We start from the raw sequence: 25,528 nt of genomic DNA on the forward strand, positions 1-25,528 counted from the left end.
TTGCAAGAAAATAAAGAACACATAAATAATAACTAGGGGCAGCTAAGACAAAGAAACAAATAAGTTGGTCTTAGTATAGATCTTTTTGTCACAAGAAGGTTATTTGTCCCTAGGCAATCGATAACTAGACTGATAACCATTATTGTAGGACTTATGTTTGGAACTCTAGGAAGCATCCACAACTACTAAAGATCATTAAGGTAAAACCCAACCATAGCATTATAAGGTATCAAGTACTCTTTACTCCCATATGAAACTACCCACCTACTCGGGTTTATGCTTCTGTCACTCAAGCAACCCACCATAGGAAAATCATGAACACATTGCACAACCCTACAACGGTGATACCTCATGCTTGAGCGACACGGAGAGCACCATAGGACATCACCAATAATAAAACGTGCAACTCAAACCAATCATGATCATCAATCAACCCATAGGACAAAACGGATCTACTCAAACATCATAGGATAGCCATACATCATTGGGAAATAATATATAGCATTGAGAACCATGTTTAAGTAGAGATTATAGCGGTGAGAAGAGGTGTTGAACCGTTGCATAGAGGGGGAGAGAGTTGGTGATGACGGTGACGAAGTTGTTGGTGTAGATCGCCATCACAATGATGTCCCCGACAGTGTTCCGGTGCCAACGGGAGAGAGGAGGAGAGAGCCCCCTCCTTATTTTTCTTCCTTGGCCCCCCCTAGATGGGAGGATGGTTTCCTATCTGGTACATGGCCTCCATGGCGGCGGAGGGGCGAGAGCCCCCCGAGATTTCATCTATCTCTCTCTTTCTTTCTGTTCCCGCGTTTTTCTGCGTTCCAGTTTCTAGCGTTTCACCGTTTCTTATATTCCAGGAGATCCTTAACTCTGATTGGGCTGAAATTTTAATACTATTTTTATCCGGATATTATGTTTCTTGCGACGAAAGAAGGGTATCAACCGCCTTACGGGCTGGCCACAAGCCAGCATGGCACGCCCTACCCCCCAGGTCATGCCCCTCTGACTTGTGGGCCCCTCGGGCACAACCTTGTGTTGATTCCACTTACCAAAATTCACATATATTCCAAAAATAATCTCCATAAGTTTTTATCCCATTTGGACTTTGTTTGATATGGATTTTCTGCAAAACAATATCTTAGTCCCAAAAATATGTTAGTCCTAAAAGTAGTATAAAAAGTTTCCAAAAGTATATGAAAGTTGTAGAATAATTGCATAAAACAATCAAAAATTATAGATACGACGGAGACTTTTCAACCAACACTCATGAGGAGCACTGGCCTGGATTGTTGATTACGTTCCTCGGGTAGCTATTCCATATGCTTTTTATTATTAAGTTGTTAGCAAATTTAACACCAAAGTTGGGTCTTGCCAGACAAGCCTTAACGCTAAACGATTTACCAAGGGGGTCCCCATAACAAACCCGAACGTGTTAGGAGTGCTCAGGTATGGTATAAAACACCGGTAGCCGAAACTAAGGCGGTAAAAGCGGAACAAATCACCCGGCAAATGGCCAAACCTTCCGCCCTTTGCCAAGTATATACGTGCATTAATTAAATAGCATTTAAATGACATGATAATCAAATTGTCCATGTTATCACATGGACCAACTTGCACCTGCAACTAGCAACGATAATTAAATGGTTGAGCAAGCCTAACTTAGCCAAATAATACTCCCTCCGTTCCAAAATACAAGTCTTTTTAGACGTTTCACTAGAAGACTACATACGAATGTATATAGACATATTTTAGAGTGTAGATTCACCCATTTTTTTGTATGTAGTCTCCTAGTGAAATCTCTAAAAAGACCTATATTTAGGAACAGAGGGAGTATTTGCTAGGAGGGGACGTGTTAAGGTTTCATGGCAATGTTTGATGGCCTATTTATCAGGTGGTAGGCAGTTGAGAATAACGAAGTAAATGAATAAACTATGCATAACAAAGTGAGAAACGGTGTCAAGGTCACGATCATCTTGCGTCTGAAATCTTCAGAGTGGAACTGCTCCTGATCTTCGTGGATGAACTGACTGGACTCCTCGAACTCGTTTCCCGTACCCATTGCAACCCAAAAGAAACAATCACCCAATAAACACCAGCAAGTGATAAGGGAACAGACAATATTATGCATGTATGGCACACACTTCAAAGCACGCACAGAAATAATACTACTCAATTTACAAAGTGCCACCTCATCACAAAATGGCACTTTTACAGAACTGCTCAAAACTGAAATCCAGTGCCATCATTGGATTCCTTTGGTTTTTCTACCCCAAATCCATATATCATACTGTTATACTTGCATGCATAAAAACACCACAAAACTGAAAAAGGAAATCTACCCAGAATCGTAAATCACTTATGTCAAATAGAGGCTGAACTTGCATATGCCACATTTGGCATATTCCTCTTCTGGAATATTCCAGGTATGGGAAAATACACCGCAAACAAAATAAAAAAATAACATAAAATCTAATTGACAGGGGCCCCACTGATCATAGGCACAAGGGACCCCTAGTGTGTGACATGTGGGCCCTATGGCCCACCTGTCAATGACTAGCTACAGTACACCCAGGAAATCAAACACACAGAAATAAAAAGGGCGAGGGGTAGAATCGAACCCACAACCCCCTGGTGTCCTATGCCGGCGACGAGCTCGAGTAGGCACCGGTCATGGCGCGGTGGTGGATCTGGGGAGCTGCCCTGACGGCATGAAGGGAGATGGAGGGGGGGAAACGGGGCGCTAGGGTTAGAGAGGCGCGACTCGGGATGCATATAACCTAGTTCCTCGAGCTCCTGGCCACCCTATTGAGGATAAGGAGCGATCCGTGGTGGTTAGGGAGTCGTACAGAGGATGATGTCGGCAGGAGGAAGAAAACAATCGCCAACTAGGCCTGGGCTGATTACTACAAGACGTGGGCATGGTGGTCTCTCTCTCCGCGTTAAACATTTTTTTTCAAATAAACATAACAGGGTTTTGGTTAAATCACATGGGTTAAAATGAAAAGAGTTTCAACAAAATAAAAATATCTTTGGTCTTCTAAAATGTTGCCCCTGTTTATAAAAATAAGTAGGACATTTTAGAAGAACAAAATAATTTCTTTTTATTTAACATGGTGCTCTGTTTTTAAATAAAACCAAAAGGAAAATAAATTCAAATAAAAGGGTGTTGCACCTCACAATTAATAGGAAGAATTTTAGAAGAGGAGGAACATTTTATTGGGGCAAAAACAGAAACTTAGAAATCTGCCTCTAATATCATTGGAAATAGGGGAGTTTTGAATCTATGGTGCAACAAGGGGTTTTGAGGTGGATCTTGTTGCACGCAACCACATTGCAAACACCAAGGTACATCCACATATGCACCCAGACTTCATACCTAGGTGTAACACAAACCACAAAATGCAAGAACAAAAGAAGTGATGATATGCATGATGCCACGATGCAACATAAAATGAGGACACAACTGAGCTCATACCACTTAGATCAACATAGCATGGTGCCATACAAGGAAATACATTACAATAAGGGAAAGGAATGCATTGGTGCTGTTACACTCTCCCCCCTCTCTCCGGCGGCACTGGAGTGCCGCCGGGGCAACCATCATGACGTCGATCTACACCAACAACGTCACCGCCTTCACCACCAACTCTACTCCCTTCTATGCATCGGTGTAAACCCTCTTATCCCCAATGTAATCTCCACTTAAATATGGTGTTTAATGCTATATAGTATTATCCAATTATGTGTGGATATCCGATGATGTTTGAATAGATCTATTTTTATCCTACCAGTTAATTATGGTATGATGTTATTGATATGAGTTGTATGTTGATATGGTTCTGTCCTAAGGTACCTTCCGTGAGGTGCACACGTGAGGGATTCACGCTCGAGGGTTTGCAATATGCTCATGATTTGCTTATAGTGGGTGGCTAGAGTGTCAGAAGCTTACACCCGAGTAAGGGGATTATTTGTCTACGGGAGTAAAGAGGACTTGATGTTCAATTCTATGGTTGGGTTTAACTTAATGGTTTCTAGTAGTTGCGAATGCTTTCTATAGGTCCAATCATAAGTGCATATGATCCAAGTACGAAAAGTGTGTGAGTGTATGCCTTCCCTCATTGCATATGGTAAGTATCTATCATGTTATATTCAATTGCAGATGGACAACCTTTCTCTTGCATTACAAAAAGCTTTATACTAAACAACTAACTAAATTAATATTTATCTAAGATTGTACCTAAATTTTATTTTAGTGTTCTTTATTATCTTGAAAAACTATCTATTACACCTACTATGTACTTCTAGTTTTATCCCTGCAAAGTAGTTTCATACTTGTTCAAGTTAAAGTAAGCGCTAGCGTGCGTAGAGTTGTATCAGTGGTCGATAGAACTTCAGAGAATATTAATTCTACCTTTATCTCCTCGTTGGGTTCGACACTCTTACTTATCGAAAGGGGCTACAAATGATCCCCTACACTTGTGGGTAATCAAGCGTCGGGCAGGACCGACACTCTTACTTATCGAAACAGTCTGTCATGCCTCCACCACATAATTTTCATATTCGCTACCATATACCACCATGGCATATCCACCGCAAATCCAAGATTACTTCCACCACATGTTCGTCTCCATCACGCCAATGCATGTTCACCTCCATCACATATTCGCCACCAGTATGTGTTCCACCGCCCTACATATACCCTCCACCAGTCCGACTTCCACTAGATACATCAACGCCACCAATCCTTGTATGAGTCTAGTATCTGCTTCTCTATAATTGATTTCTAAATCACACCATAGTATGTGTCGTGATCAAGTGAGACACCCCAACTTTGTGCAACCCGTACAAGAAATATTGTTCGAAATTTTTGCTAGAAAATTTTAGACCATTTTTCAAAAAAAATCTAAAAAATTGTTGCTCGCAAAAAAAGAGGAGCAAGGAAAGCAAAAAAAAAAGAGCAAAAAAATAGAGATTGAGAGTGCTTCTCCCCTGATTACAAGTCACGCCATTTTTTTAGTGTTCCGGGCTCGTGTCTCTAATATGATTTTATTTAACTTTGGATCTCTAAATTGATTATTCCTAGTCTTTTTTATATCATATATTTACCCTACCCAACTCCACATATCATTTGCATAGTGCATTTTAGACCTCCTAGGAATAGCTATATCCAAGCATTGGTTGTGTTGACAACAACGGTTGCCAATAACTAGTTGCGACTTGGTAAGTGATACGTCAATTTTGAATCATGTTTATTTACTATTATTTATAGTGTTTTTATGCATTATACCACTTTAAGGAGTAATTCTAATAACTTTTCACTTATAATATGCAAGGTTTATACCAAGAGGGAGAATGTCGGCACATGGAATTCTGGACCTGAAAAAGCTACATCACATATACCAATTCTACACATCTCCAAATGGGATGACACTTTACGATGTTTTTTATGGAATATATAAGAAATATTGGAGGAAAGAAGTACCACCGGGGGGGGGGGCTGCAAGGTGCCCACTAGGCACCGGGGCGCAGCCTAGTGGGTAGTGGGCTACCTAGCCCACCTCTGGCGACCATATTGTGGTATATACTCTCTTTCTACCTGGAAACAAATTAAGGATAGGACATTTGGGACGAAGCGCCATCATCTCGAGATGGAACCTAGGCAGGAACACTTTTGCCCTCTGGCGGAGCGACTCTGCCAGAGGAACTCCCCCCATGAGGGGGAAATCGAGGATATCGTCATCACCAACAACCCTCTCACATTGGGGAGGCCAGTATTCATCAACATCTTCAACATCACCATCTTCACCCAAAACCCTAGTTCATCTCTTGTGCTCAATCTTCTACCGAACCTCAGATCGGTACCTCGGGGTGACTAGTAGTGTTGATTACATCTTGTAGTTGATGCTTTATGGTTTATTTGGTGGAAGATCATATGTTCAGGTCCAATATACTATTTAATACCTCTCTGATCATGAACATGTGTATCACTTGTGAGTAGTTACTTTTGTTCTTGAGGCCACGAGAGAAGTCATGTTGCAAGTAGTCATGTGAAGTTGATATTCGTTTAATATTTTGATGATACGAATGTTGTGATTCCCTTAGTGATGTTATGTGAATGTCGACTACATAACATTTCACCATCTTTGGGCCTAAGGGAATGCATTGTGGATTAGCAATTAGATGGTGGGTTGTGAGAGTGACAGAAACTTAAACCCAGTTTATGCGCTATTCCGTAAGGGGCTGATTTGGATCCCTATGTTTAATGCTATGGTTAGAATTTGTTCTTAATACTTTTATCATAGTTGTGGATGCTTGCGGAAGGGATAATCATAAGTGGGAGGCTTGTTCAAGTAAGAAAAACACCCAAGTACTTGTCCACCCACATATCAAACTACCAAAGTACCGAACGCGAATTAACCCGACATGACGAAAGTGACTAGATGAAATTACCGTGTGCCCTCAAGAACTCTTTGCCTATTATAAGAAACCATTTTGGTCTGCCCATTGCCACAAAAGGATTGGGCTACCTCACTGCACTTATTGTTACTATTGCTACTCATTACTTGTTACAAATATCTTGGTACCAAACAACTTGTTACTGCTATTTTAGTGCTTGCATGATGAATGGGAACCTACTATTAAAATCAAGACATTCATCACCGGTTGTACTCCTCTTGCATCGACATCCATGCCCTTGCAGGTGTACTGCACATCCCTCCCCATTCTGTGACCTTAGCTAGAAATGTCATGCAATTATCGTGATAAAGGTCCACTATCTACCTCAAGTAAGCATTTATCTCTCTTCTTGCAATCCCCCTAGAACTGGTCACTAGAAGACACATGGAGAAATAAAACTTCATCAACTATGTTTTTTATGTGTGTTAGTGTCGGTGCACTAGAGATTGGGGTCCCTTGTGCCCCAGACTTGTGCACGGGCATCAGCGACGCCCCTGGCAACAGTGTACCGAGAAGCCAGTAGGGAGGAAATCCAAGAATACGTCCTTCCCCTCTCCAATCGAGGCGTGGGATGCAAGGGATCTAGATGCAAGGCCACGACAAGACCACCTTGCCGAGATGACTCCAAAGGCCTCGGCAGGGACGCTCCGCCAGGAAGACTACCCGAAGATCAGCAAGACCCCGACAAGCTTCCCTTGCCGGGAAGACTCGAGGCCCCCCGGCAGGTGATACGACCATTTTGCATCATGCTTTCATGTTGATATTTATCGCTTTTTGGGCTATTATTACACTTCACGGTACAATACTTATGCCTTTTCTCTCTTATTTTGCAAGGTTTACATGAAGAGGCAGAATGCCGGCAGCTGGAATTCTAGCCTGAAAAAGGAGCAAGTTTGAGATACTTATTATGCACAACTCCAAAACCGTGAAAATCAACTAGGATTTTTTTGGGATTTATAAAAAATACTGGGCCGAAGAAGTACCAGAGGGGCGCCAGCAGGAGGCCACAAACCTGCTAGGCGCGGCCTCCCCCTCGCCGCGCCTAGGGGACTTGTGGGATCCCACTTGGCCCTTTGGCTCCCCCCTTTTGCTTCAAGAAGGGTTTCGTTCCAGAAAAAAATCAAGAGGAGGCTTTTCGGAGGATTCGCCGCCGCCACGAGGCGGAACTTGAGCAGAACCAATCTAGAGCTCCGGCAGGACGATCCTGCCGGGGAAAGTTCCCTCGCAGAGGGGGAAATCGTCGCCATTGTCATCACCAACACTCCTCTCGTCGGAGGGGACTCATCACCATCAACATCTTCATCAGCACCATCTCATTTCCAAACCCTAGTTCATCTCTTGTAACCAATCTCCGTCTCGCGACTCCGATTGGTACTTGTAAGGTTGCTAGTAGTGTTAATTACTCTTTATAGTTGATGCTAGTTGGATTACTTGGTGGAAGATTATATGTTCAGATCTTTGATGCTACTCATTACCTCTCTGGTCATGAATATGATTATGATTTGTGAGTAGTTACTTTTGTTCCTGAGGACATGGGATAAGTCTTGCTATACGTAGTCATGTGAATTTGGTATTCGTTCGATAATTTGATGTGTTGTATGTTGTTTTTCCTCTAGTGGTGTTATGTGAACATCGACTACATAACAGTTCACCATTATTTGGGCCTAGAGGAAGGCATTGGGAAGTAGTAAGTAGATGATGGGTTGCGAGAGTGACAGACTCTTAAACCCTAGTTTATGCGTTGCTTCGTAAGGGGTTGATTTGGATCCACTAGTTTAATGCTATGGTTAGACTTTGTCTTAATTCTTCTTTCATAGTTGCGGATGCTCGCGAGATGGGTTAATCATAAGTGGGATGCTTGTCCAAGTAAGGGTAGTACCCAAGCGCCGGTCCACCCACATATCAAACTATCAAAGTAGCGAACGTGAATCATCTGAACATGATGAAAACTAGCTTGACAGAAATTCTCATGTGTCTTCGGGAGCGTTTTACCTCCTATAAGAGTTTGTCCAGGCTTGTCCCTTGCTACAAAAGGGATTGGGCCAATTTTCTGCAGCGTTGTTACTTTTGTTGCTTGCTACTTGGTACGAATCATGTTGTCACACAACTACTTGTTACCGATAATTTCAGTGCTTGCAGATATTACCTTGCTGAAAACCACTTGTCAGATCCTTCTGCTCCTCGTTGGGTTCGACACTCTTACATATCGAAAGGACTACAATAGATCCCCTATACTTGTGGGTCATCAAGAATCTTTTCTGGCGCCGTTGCCTAGGAGTGAAGCGCCTTTGATAAGTGGAATTTGGTAAGGAAACATTTATATAGTGTGCTAAAATTTATTGTCACTTGTCACTATGGAAACTAATCCTTTGAGGGGCTTGTTCGGGGTATATTCACCTCGAATGGAAGCACAGAGAGTTGCTCCTCAACCTGGTGCACCTACTGAAAATATTTTCTATGCATTTCCTTCGGGTATGCTTGAGAAACTGCTGGCTAATCCTTTTACATGAGATGGAACATCACATCCAGACTTGCATCTAATCTATGTAGATGAAGTTTGTGGTTTATTTAAGCTTGCAGGTTTGCCCAAGGATGAGGTCAAGAAGAAGGTCTTTCCCTTATCTTGGAGGGATAAGGCGTTGACATGGTATAGGCTATGTGATGATACTGGATCATGGAACTGCAATCGGTTAAAATTGGAATTTCATCAAAAGTTTTATCCTATGCATCTAGTACATTGTGATCGGAATTATATTTATAATTTTTGGCCTCTTGAGAGAGAAAGCATCGCTCAAGCTTGGGGGAGGCTTAAATCAATGGTATATTCATGCCCCAATCATGAGCTCTCGAGAAAAATTATCATTCAGAACTTCTATGCTTGGCTTTCTCGTGATGATCGCACCATGCTTGACACTTCTTGTACCGGTTCTTTTATGAAGAGAGATATTGACTTCAGATGGAATTTATTGGAAATAATTAAACAGAACTCTGAAGATTGGGAGCTTGATGAAGGTAAGGAGTCAGGTATGAATTTCAAGTTTGATTGCGTTAAATCCTTTGTTGAAACAAATACTTTTTGTGATTTTAGTGCTAAATATGGACTTGACTCTGAGATAGTAGCTTCATTGTGTGAATCATTTGTTGCTCATATTGATCTCCCCAAAGAGAAGCGGTTTTGTAGCGATCCGACTCAAGACGAGTCAAGCCTCTGTGTACCTGTGCCATCCCTGGATCAGTATGCTGGCACACACAGTACATCAATGTATATATCAAAGTGCAATCACATGTAAATAGCATAAAACTGATATATACCTTAAATATTTCAGCGGAAGCAGTCAAGGGAGTGGAGTCCCAATAAACACCAACGGCAAGTTGAGTGTAGACCGTAACCCTGAATCGTACTCTTACTCGTCGAAGAAAAATATCTGCAACATAAGACGTTGTAGCCGTGTAGGTCAGCATATTGAATATGCCGGCAAGTCACATAAGAGAGGGCTGAAAAGTAAACATCTATACTATATGCATATATGGCAGGTGGGGCTATAAGTTTTTAGCGAAAAGCAAGTTTTCTCCTACATCAAGAGAGGGCTAAAAGCAAAATGTTACTACGTTGTTTGTTGTTAACGAGATGGTTCCGCCAACCAGTTCTCGTACCCGAGTTGTCAATAATTACCCTCATCAAATATATTTAATGGTGTTGAGAAATCCAGATAGCTTCAGTTCCTTTGGCTCAAGTTGTCCATGACCGTGGACACGGCTAATCGATTAGGTTTGAGTACTCTGCAGAGTTTTGCACACGTTCCCCACAAGATTTGATCGCCTCCGAGTATGTCCTCGCACTTCAGGGTGTTTGAAGATCGGATGATCAAAACATGGTCTTTCAACGGGTCCCTCTGAATCCCTGTCGGTGCCCATCCATTCCTACCGTTCTTCTACATCTGCTAGCACCGCCTGTCCAGAGTCGCCGCATTATCCAACCAAGCCAGAGCCCATAATGACTTGTGGTTGTGCAGGTAAGCCTTGGGTCTTGAAAATATCCATCCGTCTCTTTGAGCCTGGGTGAAGCTTTCCGCAGGATGTCATGGTCGTCCCCAGCATCCCGGGCATCCACTGGATTCTCCAGGGAGCCGATCAACCGTCCTTCACTCAGAGTTGCATTGCGTCCGAGGTCTTGAAAATCTTGTCTTAACCGGTCTTGATTATTTAATCAACCTCACATCACTCGTCTTATGCACTCAACCGAATTCCCGTTTACTCAAGCATAGCAATATGAAATTTGTCGTCCCGGGGCCAAGTATCGTGGTTGTTGTGTGCCTACCACATGATACTACAATCTATACTAAAATTTCCAAGTACCTAAGCACCATGCAATTGGGCATAGGATGGTAGAACTACGATGCATAAAACATAGGTGATAGTATGATCAAAGTGACTTGCGTGGTGATGTTGACGAAGAAGAATTTCTCGAGAAGTAACTTGATAAACTACTCGTCACTCTCTGATGAAATCTATATAACAAACATATCATTCACATAAGCACTCATACTAGCAATCATTCTAACAATCAAAACAAAAGAGAGAGCGAATAGGAATCCGAAAGAAACTTCAAATAAGACTAGGGAGTCTTCTACTATGTCAAACACTAAATAGTTTTTGTCTAACAAAAAATAATACAAGGAACTAATATATAAATCTAACTAAGATAAAATAGAGTATTTTTCACAAAACTATTTGAAAGTACTTCCAAACGGGATTTGAAACAGTGGTGAAACCAATTGCAAGTTACTAAGGAACTAGAATTGATTTCGTGAAAACAAATAAAAATAAAATAAAAACTTGTTGCAAAACTACTTTTTAACTAACATAAACAAAACAATAATGTTTCTGAAATAATAAAGAAAATATTTTAAAACAAAAGTAGAAAAGGAATTAGCCATAATCCTAAAAGAGGTGAAACAGAAATTGTTTCATAAGAAACAGTGAGCTAAAATACTCAAACAAATCCGACATTTTTACCACAGATAAATAAGATCACTAGTGATCAGTAGCAAAAAGAATCAAATTAAAAGCTATTTTTAAACTCCAGGAATAAGCAAAACAAGGTTGAAACTAAATCTGATCTAACTTATATTTGAAACTTTCAAACATAGACAACTTATATGTTTTTAAAAACTACAGGAAATTTGTGAGCTACTGGAAAAAGAATCACTATCATTGGACTTCGGGATCAAACGTTATGGCCAAAACAAAACAGGAACTTTGCTGTTTTTTGGAATTAAACAGAAAAAGTGAATAATTGCTATAGACACGTGGCGCTCACTGATTGGCTAAGGGGTGTTTGCTGCATAGGCTAAACAACGGATGGCCGCTAAATAAGAAAAATGCTTTGGTTCACTTAACTGATGGACCGGTTCTTTTTAGAAAACCGAAGGGGTAAGTACCTATGTAATCTACACCGTAGATTATGGATCTAAGGGCTACTACATAAAAACAAAAAAGAAACGGGAGGGGGATGGAGCCTTACCGTGGCTGGAGTTGCTCCCGTGGCTAGCAATGGTGGCCGAGGTAGGGGTGGGGCTCCGGTGGGGTGGGTCGCCGGTGGGGAGGGGATCCGGTGGAGGGGGCGGCAAGGCGGAGGGAGGGCTGCGAGGTGGAGGGAGCCTGCAGGTGGGGGGGCGACGGGGAAGTTGCTGGCGGTGCTGCTGCTCGCTGGTTCCAGGGAGGGGCGAGGTTGCAGGGCGACGGGGTGGGGAGGGGCGGCGGTGTAGGGGGCGAAGGGGTGGCGGGGTGCAGGGGTGCCAGGGGGCGACGGGGGTGGCAGGGGGGGCGAGGCAGGGAGTGTACACAGGGCTCCCGGAGCTTCGGCTCCGGCGAGTTTAAGGAGGGTGGCGCGCGAGCTAGAGGCGAGGAGAGGGGGTGGTTTCAACGGCAATGGAACGAGGAGTCCATGGGGGTTCTTATAGAGGTGACGGGAGGCGCTGGGAGGGAATGTGCTTCGCGAATCTCGGACGTGGGGATTCCTTTGTCCATGGAAGGCAAGTTCCTGCGACGTGAGGGAGAGAGGAGGAAGAAGATCTTCCTGGGCCAGAGAAAAAAAGGAAAGCTCTTAATGGGCCAGCAAGTCTTTCCAAAATAAAGGGATTCCTTTCCTATTTCTAAAACTAGCAAACTAAAACGATAAAAGGGGAATCAACTCAATTCGAAATAAAGAGTTTTTATATACTAAAATTATAAAAAAAAATAAAGTATAGATGATTTGCATTTTTCCACGGCAAAAATAAAAACTTCAGAAAAAATTATTTTCACAAAATTGCCTAAAAGGTTTATTTTCTTTTGCAAATAATTTTCAAATGACCCTCTAAGTTTGAGGGTTCAAATAACTTTCAAAATGCCCGTGGGTTTGAGGGTCATGTTCCTCCTCTCTAGAATGTATTTCCTCGCATTTCTTGCACGAAGAAAACGAATGGAAATGCAAAAGAATTCAATGCAAATATCTCCGTTCAAATTCTTTATAGTTGAAGAAGTCATGTCATCTTCTCTCTTTGCTTTTAAAAGATTGAATTTGAATTCACCGGAGAAGGGGAAAGTCATTTTATTCCCTCTCATTCAAAAGTTTCGAAAAGTTTCAAATTTCACACAAGTTTCAATCACTCAAGCAAACAAACAAACAATCAATCTAATAATTATATTAACATTCCAAAATTTAAAATTTTGGGATGTTACAGGTTTAAATATCATCCTCCCTTAGAAGTCAATGTAGTTAAACCTAATCCAGTTGAAGAGAAAGTCATTGCCTATAATGATCCTATTGTTCCCAGTGCTTACATTGAGAAACCACCTTTCCCTGTTAGGATAAAGGGTCATTCTAAAGCTTCAAATGTGATACGTAGGGGCTACATTAGAACACCTACACCCCTGAGCAAATTAGAGTTTAACCTAGCATTGCTATTATCAAAGATCTCCTGTGCGACAATGTTGATGGCCATGATATTCACTTCTGTGAAGATGCTGCTAGAATTGTTAAACCACATGCTAGAGACAAACATAGGCCTGTTGCTGGTACGCCTGTTGTTTCTGTTAAGATAGGAGATCATTGCTATCATAGTTTATGTGATGTAGGTGCTAGTGTTAGTGCAATACCTCGATCCTTATATGATGAAATCGAAGACGAGATTGCACCTGTCGAGATAGAACCCATTGATGTCACTATTCAGCTTGCCAATAGAGATATTATCTGCCCTGTGGGAATTGTTAGGGATGTTGAAGTCTTGAGTGGTAAAACAAAGTATCCTGCTGATTTCCTCGTTCTTGATACCGCACAAGATAGCTTTTGTCCCATCATATTTGGTAGACCTTTTTTCAATACTGTCAATGCTCATATTGACTATGAGAAGCAAACTGTCACTGTTGGCTTTGAAGGTGTATCACACGAGTTCAATTTCTCCAAGTTCGGTAGACAACCTCATGAAAAAGAGTTGCCTAGTAAGGATGAAACTATTGCCTTAGCTTCTATTGCCGTGCCTCCTGCTGATCCTTTAGAGCAATACTTGCTTGAGCATGAAAATGATATGCATATGGATGAAAGGGCTGAGATAGATAAAGTTGTCTTAGAACAATATCCTATCCTTAAGAATAATTTGCCTGTTGAACTACTTGGGGATCCACCCCCACCAAAGGGTGATCTTGTGTTCGAGCTTAAACAGTTGCCAGATACTCTTAAGTATGCTTATCTTGATGAAAAAGAGATATATCCTATTATTATTAGTGCGAGCCTCTCGGAGCATGAAGAAAAGAAGTTGCTAAAAACTCTCAGGAAGCATCGTGCTGCTATTGGATATACTCTTGGTGATCTTAAAGGCATTAGTCCCACTCTATGCCAGCACAAGATTAAAACTGGTCCTGATTCCAATCCAGTCGTTGATCATCAACGGAGATTAAATCCGAAGATGAAGTAGGTAGTAAGAAAAGAAATACTAAAGCTCCTGGAAGCAGGTATTATCTATCTTGTTGCTCATAGTGATTGGGTGAGTCCGGTGCATTGCGTCCCTAAGAAGGGAGGTATTACCGTTGTCCCTAATGATAAGGATGAATTGATCCCACAAAGGATTATTACTGGCTATAGGATGGTTATCGATTTTAGAAATTGAATAAAGCCACTAGGAAAGATCATTACCCTTTGCCTTTTATCGACCAAATGCTAGAAAGACTGTCTAAACACACACACACTTCTGCTTTCTAGACGGTTATTCTGGTTTCTCCCAAATACCAGTTGCACAATCTGATCAGGAGAAAACCACTTTCACCTGCCCTTTCGGTACCTTTGCTTACAGGCGTATGCCTTTTGGCTTATGTAATGCACCTGCCATCTTTCAAAGATGTATGATGGCTATATTCTCTGACTTTTGTGAAAAGATTGTTGAGGTTTCCATGGATGACTTCTCCGTTTAGGGGTCTTCTTTTGATGATTGCCTCAGCAACCTTCATCGAGTCTTGCAGAGATGTAAAGACACCAATCTTGTCTTGAATTGGGAGAAGTGCCACTTTATGGTTAATGAAGGCATCGTCTTAGGACATAAAATTTCTGAAAGAGGTATTGAAGTCGATAAGGCTAAGGTTGATGCAATCGAGAAAATGCCATACCCCACAGATATCAAAGGTATAAGAAGTTTCCTTGGTCATGCTGGTTTCTATAGGAGGTTCATTAAAGACTTCTCTAAGATTTCTAGGCCTCTTACCAATCTCTTGCAAAAGGATATTCCTTTTGTTTTTTACGATGATTGTCAGGAAGCCTTTGAAATACTTAAGAAGGCCTTGATAATTGCACCTATTGTTCAACCACCTGATTGGAACTTACCTTTTGAAATCATGTGTGATGCTAGTGATTATGTTGTTGGTGCTGTTATAGGGCAAAGAGTTGATAAGAACTTGAATGTTATTCACTATGCTAGTAAAACTCTAGACAGTGCCCAAAGAAACTATGCTACTATGGAAAAGGAATTTTTAGCAGTCGTGTTTGCATGTGAAAAGTTCAGATACTATATAGTTGATTCCAAAGTCACTATTCACACTGATCACGCTGCTATTAAGTACCTAATGGAGAAGAAAGACGCTAAACCTAGACTTATCAGATGGGTTCTCTTGCTACAAGAATTTAATTTGCATGTTGTTGAGAGGAAGGGTGCTGATAACCCAGTAGCAGATAACTTGTCTAGGTTGGAGAATGTTCTTGATGACCCACAACCTATTGATGATAGCTTTCCTGATGAGCAATTGAATGTCATCAATACTTCACGTAGCGCTCCATGGTATGCTGATTATGCAAACTATATTGTTGCCAAATATATACCACCTAGTTTCACATACCAGCAAAAGAAGAAATTCTACTTTGACTTGAGACATTACTTTTGGGATGATCCTCACCTTTATAAGGAAGGAGTAGATGGTGTTATTAGACGTTGTGTACCTAAACATGAACAGGGACAGATCCTACAGAAGTGTCACGCCGAGGCCTACGGAGGACACCATGCGGGAGATAGAACTGCACACAAGGTATTGCAATCAGGTTTCTATTGGCCCACTCTCTTCAAGGATGCCCGTAAGTTTGTCTTGTCTTGTGAAAAATGTCGAAGAATAGGTAATATCAGTAAACGTCAGGAAATGCCTATGAACTATTCACTTGTCATTGAACCATTTGATGTCTAGGGCTTTGATTATATGGGACCTTTTCCAAAATCCAACGGGTATACTCATATCCTAGTTGCTGTTGATTATGTCACTAAGTGGGTAGGAGCTATCCCAACCAGTTGTGCTGATCACAACACTTCTATCAGGATGCTTAAAGAAGTTATTCTCCCTAGATTCGGAGTCCCTAGATATCTAATGACCGACGGTGGTTCACATTTCATTCATGGTGCTTTCCGTGAAACGCTTGCTAAGTATGATGTCAACCATAGAATTGTGTCTCCCTATCATCCCTAGTCGAGTGGTCAAGTATAGCTAAGCAATAGGGAGATTAAACTAATTCTGCAAAAGACTGGCAATAGGTCTAGAAAGAATTGGTCTAAGAAGCTCAATGATGCACCGTGGGCTTATAGAATTGCCTATAAGAATCCCATGGGCATGTCTCCGTACAAAATGGTGTATGGTAAAGCATGTCATTTACCTCTTGAGCTAGAGCATACAGCTTATTGGTCAATCAAAGAGCTCAACTTTGATTTCAAACTTGCTGGTGAGAAGAGGTTATTTGATATTTGCTCACTTGATGAATGGAGAGCTCAGGCATATGAAAATGCCAATTTGTCCAAAGAAAAGGTTAAGAGGTGGCATGATAAAAGGATATAGAAACGTGAGTTCAATGTAGGTGATTATGTCTTGCTATATAATTCTCGTTTAAGATTTTTTACAGGCAAGCTTCTCTCTAAATGGGAAGGTCCTTACATTGTTGAGGTCGTATATCGTTCCGGTGCCATTAAAATCAACAACACGGAAGGTAATTTTCCGAGAGTGGTAAATGGGCAGAGAATCAACCATTATATCTCAGGTACTCCCATAAATGTCGAAAGCAATGTTATCAATACCATAACTCTGGAAGAGTACCTAAGGGATATTTATCAGCCTGCTTCAGACTTCGAAAACAAAGAGGTATGTGATTCGGTAGGTAAACAGACTCCAAAAAAATTCCAGTATGAATTTTTCTCCATTTTGGAATATTTGAAAAAATGCAGAAATTTAAAGCAGTCCGGAAAGCGCACGAGGAGGCGACAAGCCTACCAGGCGCGGACCACCCCCCCCCCCGGCCGCGCCTGGGGGGCTTGTGGCCACCTCGTGTGCCTCCCGGACTCCGCTTTCTTGCGGAGTACTCCTTCTGGTCTGGAAAAAATCATTATATATTCTCCCAAAAGGTCTGACCCTCGTATCATGCAATTTTCCTATTTTTTCGTTTCGATCATGTTTCTGCTGCCGATCTAGATCACTATGACGTCCCCAAAAGCTCTGAAGGACAAGATCTTTGAGAAGGTCATCAATCCCTACCTCGCGGGAGTGCTGCAACACCCTCAATCTATCGAGATGCATGACGGGATGTTTCACATCCATGATCTTGAGGGGCCCAAGAAGACCGGAAGCGTGGAGGCGAGGCTCGAAGCAATGGAGCAACAAGTCTTCAAGTGCCAAGGGATGGTGGAGCGTGGACTCAACGCCAACCACATGATGATCAAGGAGTTCACCAACAAGCACAAGATCGATGCCAATGACATCGGGAAGCACCTCTCCAGGCTCTATGACAAAATTGATCACCTCCAAGCCCAGATCTATGACCTGCAGAACCAAAACTGTCAGTATGAGTATAGATTTAAATCAATACGGTTGGCTGCAGATTTGAGGATTCCGGAGACTCGGTCATCTTTCCATGATGGAGCACCTATGCCTTGGAAGACGGAGGATCACGCCCATGTTGCAACAACTCCACCACCATCACCTCCAAAGGAAGACAACTAAGCATGGGTATGGGCAATCCCCTTGGCTTGTGCCAAGCTTGGGGGAGTTGCCCCAGTATCGTATCACCATCATATCTTTTGCCTTTACCTTTTCTTAGTTCGTTCCTTTGTGGTTTTATCTTTCTCTAGTAGATTACAGGTCTTAGTGTTTTAGGCTTGAGTTTTTCTTTGTGTCAGCCCCGATGTATTCGAGCTCGTGAGCCATATAATAAAGACTGTCTTAGTTAAGGGCCTTGTCTCATGCCATGATCAAGAGAATGAGAAAAGAACAAAAGCATGAAAGATCATGTAATGATCTTATGGGAAGTGATAGCTTCACATATAAAAAGAATGTTGATTGAAACTTGTTGAGGGTAGACAAACGTAGACCTTGGTCATTGTTGCAATTAATAGGAAGTGATAAAGAAGGAGAGGTTCACATATAAATATATCATCTTTGACACCATCTATGATAGTGAACACTCAATAAACTATTACATGCTTAGAAGTAGATGTTGGACAAGGAAGACAACATAATGAATTGTGTTTTCTTGGTTCCGAACAATGTTATATGACTAGAGATCCATTAGCATGTGACGATTGCTTCCACCTCATATTAGCCAAAACTCCCGCACCAAGTAGAGATACTACTTGTGCATCCATAAACCTTCAACCCAGTTTTGCCATGAGAGTCCACCATATCTACCTATGGATTGAATAAGATCCCTCAAGTAAGTTGTCATCGGTGCAAGCAATAAAAATTGCTCCCTAATATGTATGATCTATTAGTATGTGGAAATAAGCTTTGTACGAACCTGTGATGAGGAAGACATAAAAGTGAAAGACTTCATAATAAAGTTCTTTATCACAGCAGGCAATATAAAGTGGCGTTCCTCCACACTAAGAGGACGCACATCCAAACCTCAAAAGCGCATGACAACCTCTGCTTCCCTCTGCGAAGGGCCTATCTTGTACCTTTACTTTTTGCCCTTGACAAAGTCATGGTGATCTTCACCAATTCCTTATTTCGCCTTTATCTTGGCTAACGTCATATGCTTGGGAAACATCTATATTCATATGTCAACTTGGAGGTAAGTATTCATGATTTATTGTTGTTGACATTACCCTTGAGGTAAATGGTTGGGAGGCGAAACTACAAGCCCCTATCTTTCTCTGTGTCCAGCTGAAACTTTGATCTCATGAGTACCACGTGAGTTGCAGCAATTGTAGAGAATGAAAACATGATTGAGTTTGTGGATTTGCTTTACAAGCTCTTATTTGACTCTTTCCGATGTTGTGATAAATTGCAATTGCTTCAATGACTAAAGGCTATCGGTTGTTAATTCTCGGTAAGGCTCTTGATCCATACTTTACTTTGTGAAGGAATTATCACTTTAGCATGAGAGATTATATGTTAGTATTGTTGTTCTGAGTATGATCATGATGCCTGCATGTCCGTATCTTGTTTTGTCGACACCTCTGTCTCTAAACATGTGGGCATATTTATTGATCTCGGCTTGCGCTTGAGGACAAGCGAGGTCTAAGCTTGGGGGAGTTGATACGTCCATTTTGCATCATGCTTTCATGTTGATATTTATCGCTTTTTGGGCTGTTATTACACTTCACGGTACAATACTTATGCCTTTTCTCTCTTATTTTGCAAGGTTTACATGAAGAGGGAGAATGTCGGCAGCTGGAATTCTGGCCTGAAAAAGGAGCAAGTTTAAGATACCTATTCTGCGCAACTCCAAAAGCCGTGAAAATCAACGAGGATTTTTTTTGGGATTTATAAAAAATACTAGGCCGAAGAAGTACCAGAGGGGCGCCAGCAGGAGGCCACGAGCCTGCTAGGCGCGGCCCCCCCTAGCCACGCCTAGGGGGCTTGTGGGCTCCCACTTGGCCCTCTGGCTTCCCCCTTTTGCTACAAGAAGGGTTTCGTTCCAGAAAAAATCAAGAGGAGGCTTTTCGGAGGATTCGCCGCCGCCACGAGGCAGAACTTGAGCAGAACTAATCTAGAGCTCCGGCAGGACCTGCTGGGGAAACTTCCCTCCCGGACGGGCAAATCGTTGCCATTGTCATCACCAACACTCCTCTCATCGGAGGGGACTCATCACCATCAACATCTTCATCAGCACCATCTCATCTCCAAACCCTAGTTCATCTCTTGTAACCAATCTCGGTCTCTCGACTCCGATTGGTACTTGTAAGGTTGCTAGTAGTGTTAATTACTCTTTGTAGTTGATGCTAGTTGGATTACTTGGTGGAAGATTATATGTTCAGATCTTTGATGCTACTCATTACCTCTTTGGTCATGAATATGATTATGATTTGAGAGTAGTTACTTTTGTTCCTGAGGACATGGGATAAGTCTTGCTATAAGTAGTCATGTGAATTTGGTATTCGTTTGATAATTTGATGTGTTGTATGTTGTTTTTCCTCTAGTGGTGTTATGTGAACGTCGACTACATAATACTTCACCATTATTTGGGCCTAGAGTAAGGCATTGGGAAGTAGTAAGTAGATGATGGGTTGCTAGAGTGACAGAAGCTTAAACCCTAGTTTATGCGTTGCTTCGTAAGGGGCTGGTTTGGATCCACTAGTTTAATGCTATGGTTAGACTTTGTCTTAATTCTTCTTTCGTAGATGTGGATGCTTGCGAGAGGGGTTAATCATAAGTGGTCTGCTTGTCCATGTAAGGGCAGTACCCAAGTGTCGGTCCACCCACAGATAAAACTATCAAAGCAGCGAACGTGAATCATATGAACATGATGAAAACTAGCTTGACAGAAATTCCCATGTGTCCTCGGGAGCGTTTTACCTCCTATAAGAGTTTGTCCAGGCTTGTCCCTTGCTACAAAAGGGATTGGGCCACTTTGCTGCACCGTTGTTACTTTTGTTGCTTGCTACTTGCTACTTGCTACGAATCATCTTGTCACACAACTACTTGTTACCGATAATTTCAGTGCTTGGAGATATTACCTTGGTGAAAACCACTTGTCAGATCCTTCTGCTCCTCGTTGGTTCGACACTCTTACTTATCGAAAGGACTACGATAGATCCCCTATACTTGTGTGTCATCAGCAGGCCCTCCTTGTCGGGAAAGTATCCAAGCCTCCGACAAGGCTTCCTTGCCTGGAAGGTCACCAAGTCACTCGAAGGAGGCTCCAGGCCAGCAAGCTTTTGTTCTCTCGCTAGGTGTACCCACAAGTTTTACTGTAATTCGACCGCCCCATCACATCTCCCGTGTGCTAGCGCAAGGCCTAGGTGTCGATTCACCTGGGTATGTGTCGCAGCCACCTTGCGGTAGGTCAAGGGCCAGACAAGGCATTTACTGCCCCTGATTCCACCGAAGAAGTAAAGCGGTGAACACTGTTCACTGTACATCCCTTGAGCGCAGTGTTGGTGACCCCTTTGCCTATAAAAGGAGGCCCAAAGCTCATTCGTAGGGGATTGGACCTTTTGGGGATCAGAGAATCCCTAATCACCATCTAAGTTACTGTAGCAAAATCAACCTACAGTAAGACCATAATACAAACTAAGCAGGAGTAGGGTTTTACGCGCCAAGCGGCCCGTACCTGGGTAAAAAGAACCTTGCCGGTGTTGATCGTTAGTTCCGCCCTCGACGCCATACCTCCCTCTCCCCTCCAAACGATCAAGGGACTCCTCGAGTTTCCCATAGGTCTTGGTTTTCCCGACATCCTTGGCGCGCCAGGTAGGGGGGGATGGCGATGGTTGAGAGCTTGTTTGCGGATTCAAGCAAGTTCCACATCAGATCTTGGAAGATTGAGCCCACCATTCCGGTCCCTCGAAGCAGGGCACAACGGTGGCCGCTCTATTTCGCTAAAGGCCTCCCGACGCGTGCGCAAGCACCCTGCTGCGCGAACGCGGGCTAAGGGGGAGTGGAGACCTCGAGCCCAGAGGCATCAGGCTGGAGCACCACTTCGGGACAGTGCACTGTTGTTGAGGGTGTGCCTGGGGGCTCTAGCGAGGCCTACGTCGCATACTCTGGCCGATGCACCTCCACGGAGAGGTGCATAACCGTCGAGGATGCGCCTATGGGCCCCGAACCTAGGCGCACACTCCAACCGAATGCTTTCCCCTGGAAGCGTCATGTCTTTGCCAAAGGTGTGCTCGGGGGCTCTACCAGCATGGCCAGGCAAAACAGGAAAAGGAATTATACTCCGGCAACCACCTTTCTATACTTCAGCCGAGAAATTGTCGGCAAGCACCTTGCTCGAGGGCAAGTTGCCGCAAGAGTATAAGCTCGTGCTTGCCTAGGATCCGAAGCCCCGGCAAAAGACCCAAGCGTCGGGGGAGAAGTACTGCGGCATGACAAATAAGTGATAAATATTTCAGATTGGGATTTCAGAGTAGATAGCTTGTTCCTTTACTAGAATATCCCAAACCTTGCTTCAGAAACCTGCGCATAGATGGAACCTTGTTAGGATCAGCGCACCTTAGTTCTGTTTTGAACTAGTTCAATGACTTGAACGGCCACAAAGCGCCTTCTCCCTGTTTCGAGCCGGTTCAACAGTCTAAGTGGCTACATAGCACCTTATTTCGCCTCGAGCCGCGCTCGACGGTCTAATGGTTGCACTGAGGGCGGCAAGGATCCTTGCCGGTAAGACCCCTTGATACGTCTTCGTCGTATCTACTTTTCCAAACTCTTTTGCCCTTGTTTTGGACTCAAATTTGCATGATTTGAATGGAACTAACCCGGACTAATGTTGTGTTCACTAGAATTGCCATGGTGTTGTTTTTGCGCAGAAATAAAAGTTCTCGGAATGACCTGGAAATTTACGGGGATTTTTTGTGGAATATATAAAAAATATTGGTGCAAGAATCAACTAGAGGGGTGGAGCTGAGAGCCCACCAGGCGCGGGCCCCCTGGTCGCGCCTGGCAGGCTTGTGGGGCCCACGTTGCTCCACCGCCTCCAATCCTAGCTCTATTTAGTCCCTTTCGTCCGGAAAAAAAATCAAGGAGAAGAGTTCATCGCGTTTTACGATACAGAGGCGCCGCCACCTCCTGTTCTTCCTGTGGAGGGCTCGAGTCCGTTCTCGGCTCCGGAGAGGGGAGATCGTCGCCATCGTCATCACCAACCTTCCTTCATCGCCAATTCCATGATGCTCTTCATCGTTCGTGAGTAAAGTCATCATAGGCTTGCTGGACGGTGATGGGTTGGATGAGATCTATCATGTAATCGAGTTAGTTTTGACGGGGATTGATCCCTAGTATCCACTATGTTCTGAGATTGATGTTGCTACTACTTTGCCATGCTTAATGCTTGTCACTAGGGCCCGAGTGCCATGATTTCATATCTGTACCTATTATGTTCTCGCCAATATATGTGTGTTCTTGATCCTATCTTGCAAGTTGTAGTCACCTACTACGTGTTATGACGCGGCAACCCCGGAGTGACAATAGCCGGAACCACTCCCGGAGATGAGCATAGTATGAAGAGTACATGTATTCACTAAGTGTTAATGCGTTGGTACGGTTCTTTATTAAAAGGAGAACCTTAATATCCCGTAGTTTCCATTAGGAGCCCGCTTCCACGGGAGGGATGGACAATAGATGTCATGCAAGTTCTTTTCCCTAAGCACGTATGACTACATACGGAATACATGCCTACATTATATTGACGAACTGGAGCTAGTTACATATCTCTCTGTGTTATAACTTTTGCATGATGAATACCATCTGGCATAATCATCCATCACCGATCCAATGCCTACGAGTATTTCCTACTCATCCTTGCTACGTTACTTTGCCGCTACTGCTGTCACTGCTGCTACTGTTACTTTGCTGCTACTGCTGTCACTATTGCTACTGGTTACTGTTGCTACTGTTGGCATCCCACTACTCTTCTAGTGATACTTTGCTGCTGATACTAAATCTTTCAGGTGTGGTTGAATTGAAAACTCAACTGCTAATACTCGAGAATATTCTTTGGCTTGCCCTTGTGTCGAATCAATAAATTTGGGTTGAATACTCTACCCTTGAAAACTGTTGCGATCCCCTATACTTGTGGCTTATCAAGACTATTTTCTGGCGCCGTTGCCGGGGAGGCATAGGTCTATTCTCCGAGTTACTTGGGATTTACGTCTGCTGATCACTATGAGGAATCCGAAAGATCCAAAAACTAAAGTCTTGCCCTCAACTACGAGGACAGGTAAGGAACTGCCATCTAGCTCTGCACTTGATTCACCTTCAGTTATGAGTAAGTTTGCGACACCACCTCCTGCTAGAAATCTTGATATGTCACTTGTGCTTGATGATGCTACTTCTGCTGTCCATGATGCTTGTGATGATGCTATGCTTGATACTGCTTTGCCACTAGGTGCATTCCTTGATGCACAAATTGCTAGAGTTAATGCTAGATGTGATGATACTTCTGAAACTGCTGATACTATTGAAGTAGAACCTACTATTTTGCTTGTTAGAACTAGCTCTCCTAGATATGAATTGTCTGATATGCCTGAGGGTTATGTTATGGAGGGAGAGATAGCTGACGACTTTCTTGCTTGTAAGGATAACTCTGATGTTGAGAAATTACTGCGCAAGTGGAAAGAAAAATCTTTGAACGCTAGGATGAAATACGAACCAAAGTTTGCTACTTCGCCTATCTTTGTGACTCATAAGGATTATGAATTCTCTGTCGACCCTGAGTTAATCTCTCTGGTCGAATCTGATCCTTTTCACGGTTATGAGTGTGAAATGGTTGTAGCACATCTTACCAAACTGCACGATATAGCCACCCTATTCATGAGTGAGGAAAAGATTCGCCACTACTATATCCTTAAGTTGTTTCCTTTCTCGCTAAAGGATGATGCTAAGACTTGGTTCACTTCTCTTTCTCATGGTTGTGTGTGTAGCCCCTAGGATATGATCTACTACTTCTCTGAGAAATATTTCCCTGCCCATAAGAAGCAAGCTGCCTTGCAGGAGATATATAGCTTTGCTCAAATTCAAGAAGAGAGTCTCCACAAGCTTGGGGGAGGCTCGTCGAGCTGCTGAATGCTTTGCCTGATCACCCTCTTAAGAAGAATGAAATACTTGATATCTTCTATAATGGACTTACCGATGCTTCTAGAGACCACCTAGATAGTTGTGCTCGTTGTGTTTTTAGGGAACGAACCGTAGAACAAGCTGAGATCCTATTGAATAATATCTTGTGCAATGAGAATGCTTGGATTATTCCCGAACCACCTCCAAAGCCAACTCCGAAGAAAAGAGGTATTCTATTCCTCAGTCCTGAAGATATGCAAGAAGCTAAGAAATCTATGCGAGAGAGAGGCATCAAATCTGAAGATGTCAAAAATCTACCACCTATCGAAGAGATCCATGGTCTTGATAACCCGATACAGGTAGTAGAAGTAAATTCTCTGCATAGATTCAATGAGAGTGATATTCCTTTTGATAAACCTGCTAGCTTATGCTTGGATGAATTTGATGACTTTGTTGCCAAACAACAAAGTTTCAATGATTATGTTAGCAGACAATTGGAACAGAATGCTCGTATGCTTAGTCATTTAAGTGCTTGTGTGGACAGAAATGTCAATGATCTTAAGCTTCTCAGTAAACATGCATCTATGGT

Source organism: Hordeum vulgare, chromosome 4H (genome assembly GCF_904849725.1).
Source record: "Hordeum vulgare subsp. vulgare chromosome 4H, MorexV3_pseudomolecules_assembly, whole genome shotgun sequence".
Taxonomy (NCBI): Eukaryota; Viridiplantae; Streptophyta; class Magnoliopsida; order Poales; family Poaceae; genus Hordeum; species Hordeum vulgare.